Source organism: Dromiciops gliroides, chromosome 1 (genome assembly GCF_019393635.1).
Source record: "Dromiciops gliroides isolate mDroGli1 chromosome 1, mDroGli1.pri, whole genome shotgun sequence".
NCBI classification, from domain to species: domain Eukaryota; kingdom Metazoa; phylum Chordata; class Mammalia; order Microbiotheria; family Microbiotheriidae; genus Dromiciops; species Dromiciops gliroides.
Genome location: NC_057861.1, coordinates 179,399,613 through 179,416,644, shown reverse-complemented (window position 1 = coordinate 179,416,644; position 17,032 = coordinate 179,399,613). Strand labels below are relative to the sequence as shown.

The 17,032-nt window shown below is 38.3% G+C and overlaps 1 protein-coding gene across 9 annotated transcripts in view; it reads left to right on the top strand.

The window, feature by feature from the left end:
• Positions 1-17,032, top strand: part of ATXN1 (ataxin 1) — a 533,931-nt gene that overhangs the window by 324,294 nt on the left and 192,605 nt on the right. For 8 of the 9 annotated variants that reach the window (XM_043964845.1, XM_043964844.1, XM_043964839.1 and 5 more), the window contains one exon: positions 10,692-10,815. The gene's annotated coding sequence lies outside the window, so the exon portion shown is untranslated. Of the gene's footprint in view, positions 1-10,691; positions 10,833-17,032 lie in introns of all 9 variants that reach the window. The other variant, XM_043964841.1, reaches the window with a different exon arrangement.

Below are 17,032 nucleotides of genomic sequence, written 5' to 3'. Positions count from 1 at the left end.
TTCATAACGAAGTCATTCCCAGGAGAATTTCATTGTTTTAGCAATAGAATTTTTCTAAAAGGTCTCTTATTTTGCCTGAAAAAGGTAACAAAAATGAACTTTTGAGAGCTCATTCTACAAAACAATTAGGAAAAGAGGTTCTCTCCTTTTTGATGTGTTGGGAGTTGTATGTGGGAGAATCCCCTGAGCCTTGATATTAGGATAAATCTGGAAGGTTGAGCTTGGGGAGGGAGATCAAACCCATTAGCTTGCCTAGACAAAAGATAAGAGCATGCCATTTGCCATGTATATATGTGTGTGTATTCTAGAAGTGTTTAACAAAAATCAATTATTATTTTAAAAATAGCTTAAGTATTGGGGTTTTTTTGTTTTTTGTTTTTTTAAGAGATGTAAGAAGCATCTAGAACAGAGATTTTTCACCTGGAGTCTGTGAACATTTTTTTAAAAACCAATAGGGGGAAGCTAGGTGGCACAGTGGATAAAACACTGGCCCTGGATTCAGGAGGATCTGAGTTCAAATCCACCTTCAGACACTCGACACTTACTAGCTATGTGACCCTAGGCAAGTTATTTAACCCTCATTTCCCCACCAAAAAAGACCCCCAAATTGATAACTGTATTTAAAAGTAATTTGTTTCCATTATAATTCTATATATTTTATTTTATGTCATACATTTAAAAACATGATTCTGAGGAGTTCATAGGCTTCACCAAACAGCCAAAGGAGTCGATGATACAAAACACAACAAAAAAGTTAAAAGCTCTAATATAGATTAAGTATGATGTTGGGGATTATCTGGGTGTCATTGATGAAATCTTGAGTTCAGCCACTAATGTCAGTTTCTTAGAACACAGAGGACTAGGGGAAAACTTGCTTATTCCTTGAAGGGATTGGCCTGTAACTTTTTCCAGAACCTTCCATTCATTGACTGCTCTTTTTCACCTAGTCCCATTGCTTGGGCTTACTATGCACTACCTTCCCAGCCAGCATGTGCTGCAGGCTTCCACTCTGTAGTCTTCCTGAAAACATTCTCAAACAGGCATGTGTGCACATGCAGGAAGATATCTAAATGGATACAGCCGAATCCATGCCCCAAGTAGTGAATCAGAGCTTCCATTCATAGAAAGGAAGAAACAAAGAGTGAATAATCACATTTCTTGGCTTCTGTACCCTACCAAGCAACCCACATCAAAGTATACCTGCCTTGACTGTTTCAAAAGGTAATTCCTGCACTTAATGCCAAGCGGTATTTATCTCTATTACTTAGCATTCATGGCTGGCCCTGTTGAAAACTCTGCTTTGTGCTAGAATCATTTTATTAAACCGCCCTGCAAAAGAGAGATGGTTTCAGTAGTGCTCTTGTTTTCTTGGAGAGTCATAGTACTTATCCACGGAGGCTCTCTTCCTAATGATGATAGGAAAGAGGTTAAAATACTGCAGAGTTTCCTATTTGGTTGGTTTGGGCTTCATAGAAGAGAAAAAGAAAAAGGACAAAAAGGAAGATCAAGGAGGCTGATGTAAATGAAACTGTAAAATGTCTACTGATCACTAAAGTGTCTTTGAAGTTACATAATTAAAAGTGTCACTGACTTTATATTTTGAAAAGAATTTCTGTGGTTAGTAGTCTTCAGCTGACTATGTTCCCTAACTCATTAACTATTGCTTTTCAATAAGGATGTAGAGTCTTGTAGGCAATTATCATTAAGATTCTGGATAATAAGATCTCACAAAGAGGAAAAAAAATGTGTTGAATATCTAATTCTTCCAAAATTGTTTATTGTTGTTATTAAAGAAAATAATCTATAAACTCCCAATCATTGTATTATGAGCTCCTCTAGGCCAGGGCCTGATTTTGCATTTGTTTGTACCCCCAGTATCTCACACCTAGTAGGTGCTTAATAAATGTTTGTTTACTTGGTGGAGAGAGTGAATATGCATACTGAGCTTTATAGACCATATGAGGAAACTGAAAGGATCATTTATGTTTTTTGGCCAGTAGACCTTTAATTTAGAGATGCCTATAAATGAACATTGAAGAATACCACTAGCATTGACTAAAAATAAACTTTTTACCTTTTCCTCTCAGACCTTCTTCTTCCTTTAACTTCTTTATTTCCTTAGATGTGTCATGGGGGAAATAGGTGATGTTGGTCCTTAGGTATTCCTCTGTAAAGAATTACAACACCCTAGGGGCAGCTAGGTGGTGCAGTGGATAGAGCACTGGCCCTGGATTCAGGAGTACCTGAGTTCAAATCTGGCCTCAGACACTTAACACTTACTAGCTGTGTGACCCTGGGCAAGTCACTTAATCCCCATTGCCTGCAAAAAAACAAACAACAAAAAAAAGAATTACAACATCCTGATTAAAGATAAAAAGAACAGTTTTATTCAGTACAAGGTGGACCCCACCAGGAGGAAAGTTTAGAACTTTTACCTCCCCAGCCAGATGAAGGACACTGATTTTATAGAGTATAGGTAGGGTGTTCACCTGAAAATGGAAAGTTCCTTTGGGGATGGGATGGGGAAAGCTTACATGCTTATCATTGCTGAGAGTTAAAAGGATTATTGTTTAGAAGTGGAGGCCCTGACTTCCGGAGTTATCTCGGTCCCCTGGCTGAAGCCACTCAAGTAATAGCCACGCCTAATGGATTTCCCTGTTAGAGAATTTTGTGTCCCCTTCCTTCTTAGGTGTGTCTGTCCTGATATCTAGTTGGTCAAGATAAACCTCAATAGTCCCTTAATCTGTCCTGTTATCTGGTCACCCCTCAGTTTTGCAGCTCAAAGAGAAAACTACTTCAGAGTTATCCCAGTCCCATATCAAAGGGCACAGCCATATAAAGATGTATGTTTATAATAACTTTGGAGTCATCTTTGACTATTTCCTCTCCACTGCCCTTCCTCTGTGACCTTCAGACTCCAAGCACTGTCATCTGTTCTGGTACCATCACCCAAGGACACGTGGGCCATGCCATCCAACACACAGTTTAAGTCTTAGAATTCCATTATCTTTCCACCTACACTGTAGCTGAAACTTCTTGTATGTGCTGTCTCCTTCAATTAGAGGGTGAGCAGCCTGAGAACAGCAACTGCTTGGACTTTCGTATTTGTATCCCAAATGCTTATAACGCATAATAAGTGCTTATTATTAATTGCTTTCATTCATTCATTCCCTTACCCACAACTGTTGTTAAGGCTCGCTGATTCTCCCTATTATTACATGTGCCGTACTCATGCCTTCCTTTCCACTCACACTAGAGCCAGCTTAGTTCAAACCCTCGTGATGATGTACCTGTACTATTATAATAGCTTCCTAACTGGTCTTCCTATGTCTAATATATTTCCCTTCACCTTCTGTCTTCCCTGGTTTCCTTCAAGTCCCAGCCAAAGTTCTACTTTCTAAGGAAGACTTTGCCATTCCTTCTTCTTCTTTTTTTTTTTTTTTTGGTGAGGCAATTGGAGTTAAGTGACTTGCCCAGGGTCACACAGCTAGTAAGTTGTCAAGTGTCTGAGGCCGTATTTGAACTCAGGTCCTCCTGACTCCAGGGCCACCTAGCTGCCCCTTGCCATTCCTTCTTTTTGTTTGTTTCTTTTTGGTTTTTTGCAGGCAATGAGGGTTAAGTGACTTGCCCAGGGTCACACAGCTAGTAAGTGTCAAGTGTCTGAGGCCGGATTTGAACTCAGGTATTCCTGAATTCAGGGCCAGTGCTTTAACCACTGCACCATCTAGCTGCCCCACGCCATTCCTTCTTAATCCTTTTGCCTTCCGTCTGTTGATTATCCACTTTTTATTCTGAAATTATCCTATCCGTAGCTTGTTTGTACATAGTTCTTTGCATGCTGTCTCCCCCATCAGACTGTGAGCTCCTTGTGATGGGAGATGTCTTTCCTTTTTTTGAATTCCCAGTGCTTAGCACAGTACCTGGCACATAGTAAATACTTAATATAAATGCATCTTGACTGACTGCTACCCTAGGAAGCAATTTTCCCAGTGAATTAGCTGTTCCTTCCATATGACTCATTGATTCAGAAACATCTGGTGAATTCTCATTGTTTTTGGAATAAAATATAAATGCCAGATATAGGCATTCAAGGCCTGCCACAATCTGCTTCTCCTTTACTTTCCTGTGCTAATCTCTTACTATCTATAGCTATCATCTATGTCTCCTTTATTTGATTGGGAGTTTCTTGTGAGGGGGTGGGGGAAAAGGGGGGTTACTTTTATATTAATAATCCCAGATGTTGATACAGTGCTTCATAAATACCGGGGGCTTAATTAATGCTCTCTCATTTCTTTATTCATTCATTCATTTATCTGTTTGTTCATTTATTTATTTTTCTGTCTGTCTTTTTGTCTGCTTATTTCCCTTCAGGTAGGTTATTTTCCTCTTCTTTGTGGGCAGGGGCTGATTCATTTTATTTTTCTCAGGATCTGGCACAGTTCCTGGGTCTTCTTCTTCTTCTTCTTTTTTATTTGCAGGGCCATGAAGGTTAAGTGACTTACCCAGAGTCACACAGCCAGTAAGTGTCAAGTGTCTGAGGCCAGATTTGAACTCAGGTCCTCCTGAATCCAGGACCAATGCTTTATCCACTGTGTCACCTAATTGTGCCCCCTCGATGTACTTTTTTTTTTTTTTGGCAGGGCAGTGAGGTTTAAGTGACTTGCCCAGGGTCACACAGCTAGTAAGTTTCAAGTGTCTGAGGCCAGGTTTGAACTCAGGTTCTTCTGAATCCAGGGCAGATGCTTTATCCACTGGGCCGCCTAGCTGCCCCCTCCTTGTACTTTTAAAAAACTGAGTCTTTGATTTCTTCAGTGAAGGGACTGCTTCCCCCTAGCCCCAGGAATTCCTTTCTCCCATGCAAATCAGCATTTCCTCAGCAACTTACTGTCTGAGAGAGTTACCTAGGCCCACAGAGAAGTTAATTAACTTGCCCAAACCAGTATGTATCCTTCCGAACTTGACCTCCAGCCTTCCTAACTCCAATGCCACTTCTCTATTTACAGTGCCATATTGCCTTCTCAATCCTGGCACGCAGTAGGTGATTAATAAAAAAAAAAGTTTAAAAATGAATTGATTGAACATATTCAATAGTCTCACCAAATTGTTCTCATCCCCCATTCTCATTCTCCCCTCTCCCTTATTCCTAGCATGAGTTTTTCCTCATTTGAGTTTTCTCATTTTGTACTGATTCTGGAGCTGATGCTAAAATTAATTTGTGTTCCATGAGCATATTTTAACTGATAGCAGGGAGGAGATAGCCCAAGGCATCCTAGAGGCCAGCAGACTGCCAATCTGGGAAGAAAACATTGCCACGGAGATCGTCACGATGATGGATATCAATGATGGCTTAATCACACCTTTCAAATTAAGTTAAATGTGTGACCTTCCTAAGGAGATCCTTTCTGCCTTTACTTTCCTTCTCTCGCTTTCCCAATAGAGTAAACACCTAGAAGGGAATTCCCCTTGAAACCTGTCTAGGAATTTTTCCTGTGCTGAATGTTCTCCACTCAGTGATTCTTTCCTGGGAATCTGTGAGTCCCTGGCCATTGTGAATGACATTTATAATTCTTTTGAATCAAACTCTCATATGGAAGAAACATTTCCTAACATGGCACTTACCAGCAGTCCTGTCTGTTTCTCTTAGGTCCTTAGGAAAGCTTCAGCTCTGAGTTGGAAAAAGAGACCTATAAACCTTTTATTGACTTACTAGGGTTTCTAGAATGATTTTTATACAAGTGACTGGAGGAGGATTCTCCATATGATTGCCAATGGAAAACATAGATGCAGGGCAAGTAAATATGCACAAGCCAATGTGGAACTGCTACACCAAGTTTTCCAAAACTGAACGAAACATTTCCTTACATTTAAAGTATGCTCTTTATCTAGTGGTCTATCATCCTTTAGGTTCATTAATGTTATCCCTTCCCACATGCACACTGTGACACTGTGATTAAATGTAGTATGAAATCTAAGAAAGAGCTCTCAGTTCAGTTCAGTGGCTTCCCTGGCTTCCCTTTCAAGACTAAGCTGAGATGCCATCTTCTGCAGGATGCCTTTCCGTGTACCCCCCACCCCTTGCTTCCCCCCTTCCCTTTGAGGTCACCTTCCAACTCTTCTCAACATATCTTATATGCTCATAGCTCTTTGCATGTCAACTCCTCTGTTAAAGTGTGAGCTTCTTAAGGACACAGATCATGAGTTTGCCTTACTTTTTTATCTCAGGTGTTTATCACAGTGCTTAACATATAGTGAGCACTTAATGCTTATTGACTGCTTACTATATTTGACTGTTCTATCGAATAAAGATCTTGGTTTCTCAGAGAAGTCAGATTCAGAGAACATCTAAAATATGTATAACATTGCAAAACAGACTCCAAATAGAAGTTTCAAATAATTGAGATCATTTAGTGTAAAGAAGGCAAGGCTAAGAGATAACATGACTCCAATTATGTGATGGACTATTATTTGGAGGATGGTAACTTCTTGGGGGATAGAAATGAGCATAAATTATAGCAGTATCAATCTCTTTAACAGGTTTCTTAAGGAGTTGGGGTCATTTCAATTCAACATTTTTTTTTAATCACTTACTATGTGCCTAGCACCATATCCAAGACTCTGCTACCAAAGCACTTGTATCTCCTTATCCTGGAGATTGATTTATATTTAATGAAAACAAGAGTAGTGCGTATATTATGTGCGTGTTTATGTGAGTGTTTACTGAGAGGTGTTCCAATATGGTGGATCTCCAGCCATATAATCAATGAGACCTGAATTCGAGTTCTGTCTCTTGACACATACATTAGCAGTGTGATCATTGACAAGCCTTTAGCCTTTAGGTGCCTCGGCAGCTCTTTAGACTTTAAATTATAGAAGAATTGGTGATCTTATCAGCAAAGAGGGGTTTACATGCTTCTGTGCAGGAGAGTTCCCTTTACTAATTTTACTAATGCAATCATAGGTCCGCACCAAAACGCCCACCTTCCCCCCACCCCCACTCCCCACAGGATAAAGCAGTAAATTAAATATAATCAGCACTTAAAGTCTCTGGTACTGACAGGAAGTGCTATCCAGAATGAGACGGAATGTGGGCTGTGTCATTTTCTCCTCTGGAGAGAAGAGATAGTTGTTAGCCTGTAGAAAATGTTTTCTCGGTATTTGCTTTGGGGCAGGGTATTGGACTGAACAACTTCCAAGGGTTGTTTCTGTCATTCTCTGTTTCTTTGTTCAGCTTTTCATACTAGGCAGATCAGCACAGAGCATCTTCTTAGTGAATGGTTGTAAACTCAGTCTATAACTCAGATTGTACAAAGATTAGAAGTCAGGGGTGTAAGGGATTTTTTTTCCTCCTATAATCTTAAATAAAGACTCACACTATCTTATTTCCCTTTTGGTGGATTAGTTTGTTTCAAACAAAGTTTAAATCCTAGATCCCTTTGATAATTATTACCCCCCCCCCCCCGCCAAATAATGATTAGTTTAAAGGTATGGTGAATGATATATTCATTAGGAAATCAATGAAGCTAGCATGAGCTGTAAAAATGGTACAAGTTGATCTCTTCATTCATAGGGAAACATGAATGAACCGGTCCCAGGATGCTCTAGGGAACCTGAAAGGAAATGAGGTGGGGGGAGAGGATTACTGATTTACCTTGGCTGAAAGATGAAGCCAAGTCAACTCCTGGAATAGAGTGAACAGTGGAAAAAGTCCAGATGAGCACAGTTTCAGTGCCTTTTATATTGCTGGGTTAGGGTATTCATCTTGTTAAGAAAGCAGAACACTAGCTTCCAGACCAGGAAAGAAAACTGTCAGGATAGCACCAAAAACCTGGACTCCAAAGATCTGATACTTTCTCTGTGTGTGCCTGGGACAATACATTTTAAGCATTCTGAACCTGTTCTTTTGCCTGGAAAAGCAGGGATACTAATTAAACTGCTTCCTCCATTTTTTCCCACTGAGGAATATACTTTATAACCCTCAGAGCCCCATGTAAATTAGGATTATTCTTAGAAATAGGTGTTGAATTGAGCTGAATCCTAGGCTCATGAGAGAAATTTTGAAAGGTTTCCCTTATAGGAAAGCACCTAATCTTGGATCGCCTAGTTGATTTTTCAGAGGCTTACATGAAACTAGTTCCATATTTAGGTCTCCCATTTCAATTATATTCTTCTTGATTCTAACTTTCAGTTATTCCATAATTAAACATTTACTAAATGCTTTTTTTTTTCTTTACGGAGCATGACGCTAGATGAGGTATAAAATTCAGAAAAGATACCCTGACCTCATGTAGCTTGTAATTTAGTTGGTAGAATATGATACAATTCAATTTAGCAAACATTGATAAAGCACCTACTATGTGCCAGCTAATGTGTTAAGCACTGGGGATACAAATATTTATTTTTTAAATAATATTTTATTTTTCCCAATTACATGTAAAACCAATTTTAACATTCATTTTTTTTAAAGTTTTGAGTTCTAAATTCTATCCCTTCCTCCTTTTCCTCCTCCCTCACTGAGATGATAAGCAATTTGATGTAGGTTATGCATGTACAATCATCTAAAACATTTCCATATTAGTCATTTTCTACAAGAAGACTGGAACAAAAAAAGTAAGAAAGTGAAAAATTATATGTTTCAGTCTGTATTCAGATATTAGTTCTTTCTCTGGAGGTGATTGTCTTGAATCATTATATTGTCATTCACAATTTATCATCATACAGTATTGCTGTTCTTGTCTTCAATGTTCTCCTGGTTCTACTCACTTCACTTTGTCTCAGTTATGTAGGTCCAGGTTTTTCTGAAACCATACTACTTATCATTTCTTACAGCACAATAGTATTCCATTGTATTCATGTACCTCAACTTGTTCAGCCATTCTCCAATTGATGGCCATCCCCATAATTTCCCATTCTTTGCCACCATAAAAAGAGCTGCTATAAATATTTTTGTACAAATAGGTTCTTTTCCTTTTTTTTTTTTTAATCTCTTTGGGATACAGACCTAGTAGTGGTATTGCTGGATCAAAGGGTATATACAGCTTTATAGGCCTTTGGGCATAGTTTCAAATTGCTCTCCAGAATGGTTGGATCAGTTCACAACTCCACCCACAATGCATTAGTGTCACTGGGGATGCAAATAAGAAAGACTGTCCCTGCCCTCAAGGACCATAAACAGAGAAGAAGTGGATGAAAGAATTAGGTTATGCTCCTAGACATCACCTTCACACTCAGCTGTATTTTTTAATTCTTTGTTTGTAATTGCATTTGACAATGCTTTTTGTCAGGTCTAAAATTTGAGTACAATTCATTCTTGGTTTTGATGTGTCAATTCCAGGCATAAGGTTTGAGTGTAACTCATTCTTGTTTTTGATGAGCTAAGTGGCAACTTGTCTCCACAGCAAATATTAGCAAACCCCCTATGATGACACTACAGCTCCCACCTGTGTCCTCTGTCAGCTTGTTATCCTGGAAAAAGAAGTAATGAATGTCAGCTGTGGGTGATTGGGCTTGCAAGGGGGGTAATAGAGGGAAGGACCCTCACTTAGCACTTAAAATTCCATGTTTTTCATAGTCCCTAAACCCCCAAACCACTAATGTGAGTTCCATCACCTCAAGTATGCTTCTCAAGGGCATACAAGTCAAAATAACTTGATAATATTGGCCCAGAAAGAGCTATTCCTGGCTGCACTTGAAAAGAAAAGAGAAATATCAGAAATTCAGGCGTGCAAAACACTTATGATTAGGACATGAGTAGGTCTTTTCTTTAAAAAAAAAAATAAAGTCCAGGCTTCCTTGAGAAATGGCCTTGCTGTGGCACTTTTCAGTATGTGTAAGCGTTATTCTCAGTGGGTGGATATGGAGGACAGCCAAGTGGAAAATTTCACAGCACCATAGACACATACCATGAACACAACACAGTCGACTGACAATATCAGCCACTCACAGAGTGTATTCCAAGTAATGAAGCACCACGGAGCACTTCATTTGCCTCACCCCTCCCTCTACACTTCCATTCCCTCCTCCCTTACGATTCCTTTCCCCCTCCCCGCTCTGTCTCTACCCTTTCTTTTTTTCTTTGTCTTTTTTTCTCAGACTCAGAATTCCTCAATGTCTCCTCCACTCCCCACCCACCCCCTTCTCTAGAAGAAAAAGCTGCAGCATCGCTGATGGGGAAGATGTTTGGGTGCTGGAGAGATAATGATTGTTGGTTCTGAGCCATCCTTGCTTTTTATATTCTGGCTCAGTGTTCAGTAACAGGCTTATGACCACTAATAATAGTTTGTATTTACTAGGGGCTTCTAAGAAAATGAGAATATTTTACAAACATGATCTTCTTGATACTCCCAGTAGTCCTGAGAAGTCTGGAAGGTACAAAAGATAACTGCCCCATCTACAGTATTTCAGAAGGTAAAGCTAAGTGGTCAGGTGGCAGGTTATAAGATAATACTGTAAACTTATCTCAAAGTAAGGCCTCCACCACAATCCTTGGTTCACTGGGCCTTTACAGAACATGGAATTCGAGTGTTAAAATGTTAGAATCTTAACTTTTTTTAAAAAATCAATGAAAACTGGACTCCAATGAAATGTATTTAGTCCAACTAATAGAGAAGAATATAGCTGCTCAGATAATAAGTAATTTGATGCATATTTCTCTTTCTGATATTTTTTCTTTCCTTCTATTCATGTCAACTTAGGGTTTTCTCACTATCTTATGAAAAAGAAAAGACACCTGAGCCTACAAGCAATCCAGCAACTTCTGAAAAATCTCCGTGGTGAAGAATAAACCAGGACTACCTACAAAAGAACATAGTGAATGTTGTAAGTTAACAGCCATGGTGAGGCATCTGTAGTAACATGATTTGCCAAATATTCTGAATCACTGGATTTGACTGAGCTGGGATGAAGGGCTGGTACTATTAGTTATTATCAATTGTTTTCTTTGATTATGATCAGAGAGAAGAGCTTGTCTACATTTGCCATTTATTTTCTTCTCTCTTAGCTTTTCTTGGGCAATACTTACAACCAACCTATGGAGTTAGAGGGGAAGCAACACTAAGTGTCCCCATGCTTCAAACAGAACCACCATTTCTCTTGCTCTTGTTGAAGGACATCTACTTTATAGTGGCTTCTGTAAATCAGACTGTGAATAATTTATAGTGGAGTAATTAATGAGAAAAGAAAAAAAAGAATAATAGGTCTGAGTCTGGCATTGAGTAGCCAAGATTTCTCCCTAAACAGTATTTTTATTTGCACGAGGCTGCAGTGGATTTGTATGGGCTTGTGACTTTTTTGCTAAACTGAAGGTATGCGAAGATGAAAGTTTTATTGTGTTTTTTTATTCAGATTTGGCATGCTTTGGACAGTCTTATCAGGTCACCAGATTGGGATTTTGAGATTAGTTAAATAGCTCCTGTGTGTCAGTACCCAGCTAATTTTCATTAAAAAAAAAAGTTTTAGTTTGAATATTGAAGGGATTGAGGGGGGATGCTTTGGCTGAGCTGTTAGCTATGGTTGTCCTAGGAGGGTATCCTCAGGAGCCTCAGTGTGCTTTGCTGAAACATGTAGTGAAAAGAAATTCAGAAGCAAGTTTTCACCAGTAAAATAAACCACCAAAGAGATACAAAAATGACCCTGGGCTGGGGATGGGAATTCACATTTTGGAATATAGAGAGACACCAGGGAATGCTTAGATAGATCTAAATTCTCATCAACCTTCTGTGCTTTCCTATCCTTACTTATGCTTTTCTGTGTATCCTTCACAGAGCATACATGTAAAGCACTGGAGACCTTCCTCTAATTCTTTTAATGCAGGATCTCCTTAGCCTTTGGGAGCAGGGAGGCAGGTTATAGAGTCCTTTGGCAATTTGGCAAAACCAAACTAGCAACTAGGTGGCACAGTGGCTGGAATGTCAGGTCTAGAGCGGGGAAGATTCATCTTCGTGGGTTCAAATCTGTCCTCAGACTCTTACTAGCAGTGTGACCCTGGGCAAGTCACTTAACTCTCTTTGCCTCATTTTCCTCATATGTAAAATGAGCTGGTGAAGGAAATGGCAAAGCACTCCAGTATCTTTGCCAAGAACCCCAACCCCACCCCTGCAAGGCATAATGAAGAGTTGGACATGACTGAAACCAACTGAACAACAACAACAAAGAAACCTAAGCACTTCTTCTCAGAATAATGTTTTAAATGCATAAAGTAAAACACACAGGATGATAAAAGAAACCAATTATGTTGAAATATAATGATCAAAATATATCTTTTTAAAATATTTCACAGACCCCAGGTTAAGGACCTCTGTTTTAATATCTTCCAAGTTCCAGTGTACTACTTGGGTTACCTGTTATCTCGTATTATCATACACTATAATGTTTACAAAATGCTTTTCCCAACAATAACCCTACAAAGTAAATAAAGCAAATATACTAGCTTCATTATTCAGGTGAAAAAATTGATGCAGGTACAGCCTACTTTCTTTTCTGCTCTCATGTTATTTTACTCAACCACTGCTGGTTTATTCTACTTCATGCTTTTAGCCTACTTTAAACTATGAACAAGTATTTATCAACAATAATAGTAACAGCAGCTAACATTTGTATAGTACCTCAGGGTTTAAAAGTACTTTGCATATATTATCTCATTTGATTTTTACAATAACCCTGTGAATTTGAGATTATATTAGCACCATTTTGCAGATCAGGAAACTGGGACTGAGAAAGGTGTAGTGATTTGCCCAGGGTTTACATAACTAGTAAGTGTCTGAAGCTGCATTTGAATTCAAGTCCTCCTGACTCTAGATTCAGCCATTTATTCAGTATCATTCATAGCCTGCTTTATGAAGCAGTTACTACATGCCTACAAGAATTGTGTCAGGTGCTAGGGATACCAGTGCAACAATGAGACAGTTCTTACCCTTAAGGAGCTTATATCTTGTTTTCATTCATATAGCTTCCCATTACCCTTTGGGTTACTTGTCATTTGAGTTCTCCCAAGACCATATTTTCTACCATGGGTCTTGGATCAAGGATCACTGAGAGAACACTAGTGTTAAAGGGATGTGTTATGCAATCATGGACATTGTGGAATCATGAAAAGCACTGCACATTTTCCAAGATTCATTCTTGCTGAACTTGTCAAATCTGTTCCTATATTTTGACCCTTCAGTAATACCTATCCTATATATGTATGATTATATACATATGTATATTTAAATACTAGTGTATATATATACTTACTATATATATATATATATGTATATATATATACACACACACACACACACATACACAGACTGTGTATACCTATGTATATATGTATTCATATATGTGTGTGTGGATATATGTGATATTTGTACATATATATATGTATGTATATGTATATATATATATACACACATACACATATACACATATACATATATACTTAGTATATCACTAATACAACAGGCTACCCATCCTGCTACAAAATAATATGGATAGTCCATGATTTTTGCCAATTTCGTGGGGGAAGGCGGGGTTATAGTAAATAACTAGACTACTCTCTTTTGCATTGCTATTATTTTCCTGAGTGGACTTGCAGCATTCTCAGGCTCATTATAATTAATAGAATGTCATCCTCAAACAAGAGCATTTGGCTAGACTCACCATTGATAGGGAATTCTTCTTTTGTTGAGTCTCTCTGGAGAACATGACACTCAGAAACCAGGGACTCCTTTCTTTAAAAAATGTTTCCAAATTCCCAGTGCTTCAGAGATACAAGCTTTCCTGTCTTTCATTAAATTTTGTCAGTTCTCATATATTTAAAAAGGAAGTCCATGATGTGGGAAGAAAAGCAACCATAATATTTTTTTAAAATGAAAGTGATTTCATAGATATTCATTGTGAATAGCTTTGTTTTTTAAGTTGAATTTAATTTGCCTTAAATAGCTTTAGATGACTACTTTGGAAGGTACATTAATTTTTTTCAGGCCACCATGTTGTTCTATTGCTATGTATTGTTGTTCAGTTGTTTTCAGTCATGCCTGATTTTTTATGACCCCATTTTGGGTTTTCTTGGCAAACATGCTGGAATGGTTTACTGTTTCCTTCTCCAGCTCATTTTACAGATGAGGCAAACAAGATTGAGTGACTTTTCCAGAGTATCACAGCTAGTAAGTATCTGAGGCCAGATTTGAACCCAGGAAGAGGAGTCTTCCTGACTCCAGGCCTGGCATTCTATCCACTGCAGCGCCACCTAGCTGCCATTTCCATGTAATACTCTGTGGCATATATACCACCAGGATGCACTCATTTCATCCATTAGCAGGTATGTTTTATATGCCACAGGAAACAACAGCTTTATCTGAGACACTCTGGTAATAAACAGTTCCCCAGTATGTGTAAAAGTTAATGCATCATACAAACTAGCTAGTTTATTGGCAATAAATAACGTACCCTAGGGGGATTGGGTTCAAAGAAAGTTATAATGATACTTGAATATTTTTAATTGTGAAACTTTTGTAGAATGGGGCAGTAGCTAAGAATTACCTGTAATCCGATTTTTGAGAGGTCATTTTTACCTCTAGTTGAATTTACCTCTAGTCTTAAGGAAGAAGGTTTATTTTATGTTGTACTATATTGTCTTGAAGTTAACTTTTGGTATTCAATCTGCTTTTTTTGTTTAATCATTCTTTTACATCATTTATATGATGCCCTGTCAAACATCTGGCATAAAGAAGAGTTTTTCAAAGTTACATAATATAAACATTCAGATGCCACAATGGAGGCTTAAAAGTAGTTTTAAAATACTTTTATAAACTGAGCAAGTCAAGAAAGAGAGTACAGAGGGCCAAATTCCAGCAAACGCCTTCATTACTGAGGAGCCAGGCTTTCTTTGTCAAACTGCACTTTTTCTTGGGGGCTTGTTCTGCTCTTTTAGTAAATTTGCAAATTACTAATCTTTCATAATCTTTGTGCATTTTTATGATATTGAGATCATATTTTCCCTTTGTTTCAGTACAGCAATTTCCCCCAAGTCAGTGTTATTGTATGCCATTATAGTTGAAAAGCCAGTGATGAAAATGTGTATTTGCTTAGAAGAAGGAAAGTAGTTGGTATGTGGTGGCTTAAATAATTATCCCTTCACTCACTGTGGGTAATGTTTCCATCTTCTGAGTTCCTTGTAGACAGTAACTCAATCAAAATGAATTGGGGGTATTCTTTTACTAATCCTTATTTTCCACCTTGAACACCTGCCTAGTACACAGCAGGCTTCACTCACAGAGAGCCAAAGCTAGAATTTTAGGATAGGAAAGAGATTCAGCTGATATTGGACAATCTCATGTTGAAAGAAGAAGCCCTGGAATAGAAATTGGGAAACCTGGGTTCTAGCCCTGGCCCTGCCACTGAGGAACCTTGGGCTCCCACATTCATGACATCGTTTCTTTGGGATTTCATCTGTAAAATGAGGGATTTGGACTAGGTGACCTCTGAGCCTCTGTTCATCACCAACATTTCATGATTCTGTAACAAGGCAGAACAGTTGAGATCCTGAGTCAGCTTGCTACATTCCTCAAAGGGAGTGGGTTTTTCCTAAGATTGATTCACAGTCACTCTAAAACTCAATTTTATACTGTCATAAAACAGATGTAAATGACTCCAAAGGAGTTAAAAGATCATCTTTGCCTTCTTTCAAAGCACCATGGTACCATTTAGTAAGCGACCTTGCCCTGCTAATCCATGGGTATTAATTGTCTTTTTTTATAGGAGAATAATTCTTAGTAAAAATAACTCAATGGATCCAAGTTTGGAGCCCTTTTCGGGATGTGAAATCCGTGACACTTTTGAACTTAATTGGTTCTAAAGTTACCCCAGATTCCCAGAATGTTCCAAGCTATATTTTAGAGGATGTTAAGTGTAGAAGCAAAAGGTTAGCCAGGGGTTTTTCCTGAACTTTCTTCTCATGCTTTCTTAAGTAAAATTTGCCATGTCCACAGATGGTATGTGTATGTGACTAGGCTTCTTGTGTTCAGGCCTGGGCCACACCAGGAAGAGACATCCTGAAAGGAAAAAGCAGGCAATATCAGAACTGATTCATGAAAAAAACATTGACCGTCAGCCAGGATGGAATATTTGAGGCATTTTGTCCTGTAGGTAGTAGTGAAGCTATGCAGGGTTGGATAGTTTATTCATCTTCCTTCCAGAGACAAAATGCAAAGGAGACATAATGTACATAATTAAATGAAGGGCTAGATTTTCTGTTAAAGAGAATATCAATAGAGAATCCAAGGTGGCTGCTTTGTATCTATAAAAATTTATGCAATAATGTGATTTCATCTCCTTTTTATTTCAGTAATTTACATTGTTAGATGTTTGAGAGAAACCTGCCTGGTCACCCTTGGTGGCTATTTTTTCTCTTGTAATCAAATCATTTTATCACCATTTACATCGACATTCATTCCCAAAGTAGGAGCAGACTCTAATGCATTCTCTCTGCCTAGAAACTCACTGTTTATTGAATAACATAATTTTTGTTCTATTTATATTTGGACAATACATGTTCTTGGAATAAAAGGACTATATGCTGGTACAAATTTAGTGTCTTTGCAGTGTGGAAGGAAGAGGTCAGAAATGCTTTCTCAGGAAGGAATTCTCCGGTATTGCTTTTTAGGATTACAAGAATAAATATCTCTAACATTTATATGTATGATGAATTTTCTCTCTTAATGAGGGAAAAACCTACTCTGAGTGCTAGATTTTGTTTTTCTGTAGGGAAGGGCGGGATGACAATAAGACAGATGCCACTGGGGCAGCTAGGTAGCACAGTGGATAGAACACCAGCCCTGGATTCAGGAAGACCTGAGTTCAAATCCAGCTTCAGACACTTAATACTTACTAGCTGTATGACCTGGGGAAGTCACTTAACCCCAATTGTCTCACCCAAAAAAAAAAAAAAGACAGATGCCACTGTGCCTATATGTACTGTATTGTGGTATCTTCTTTAAACCTTGAAAAGTAATAACTAAATTTTTAATCCCAGGGTGGGAGAATTAAACAAATG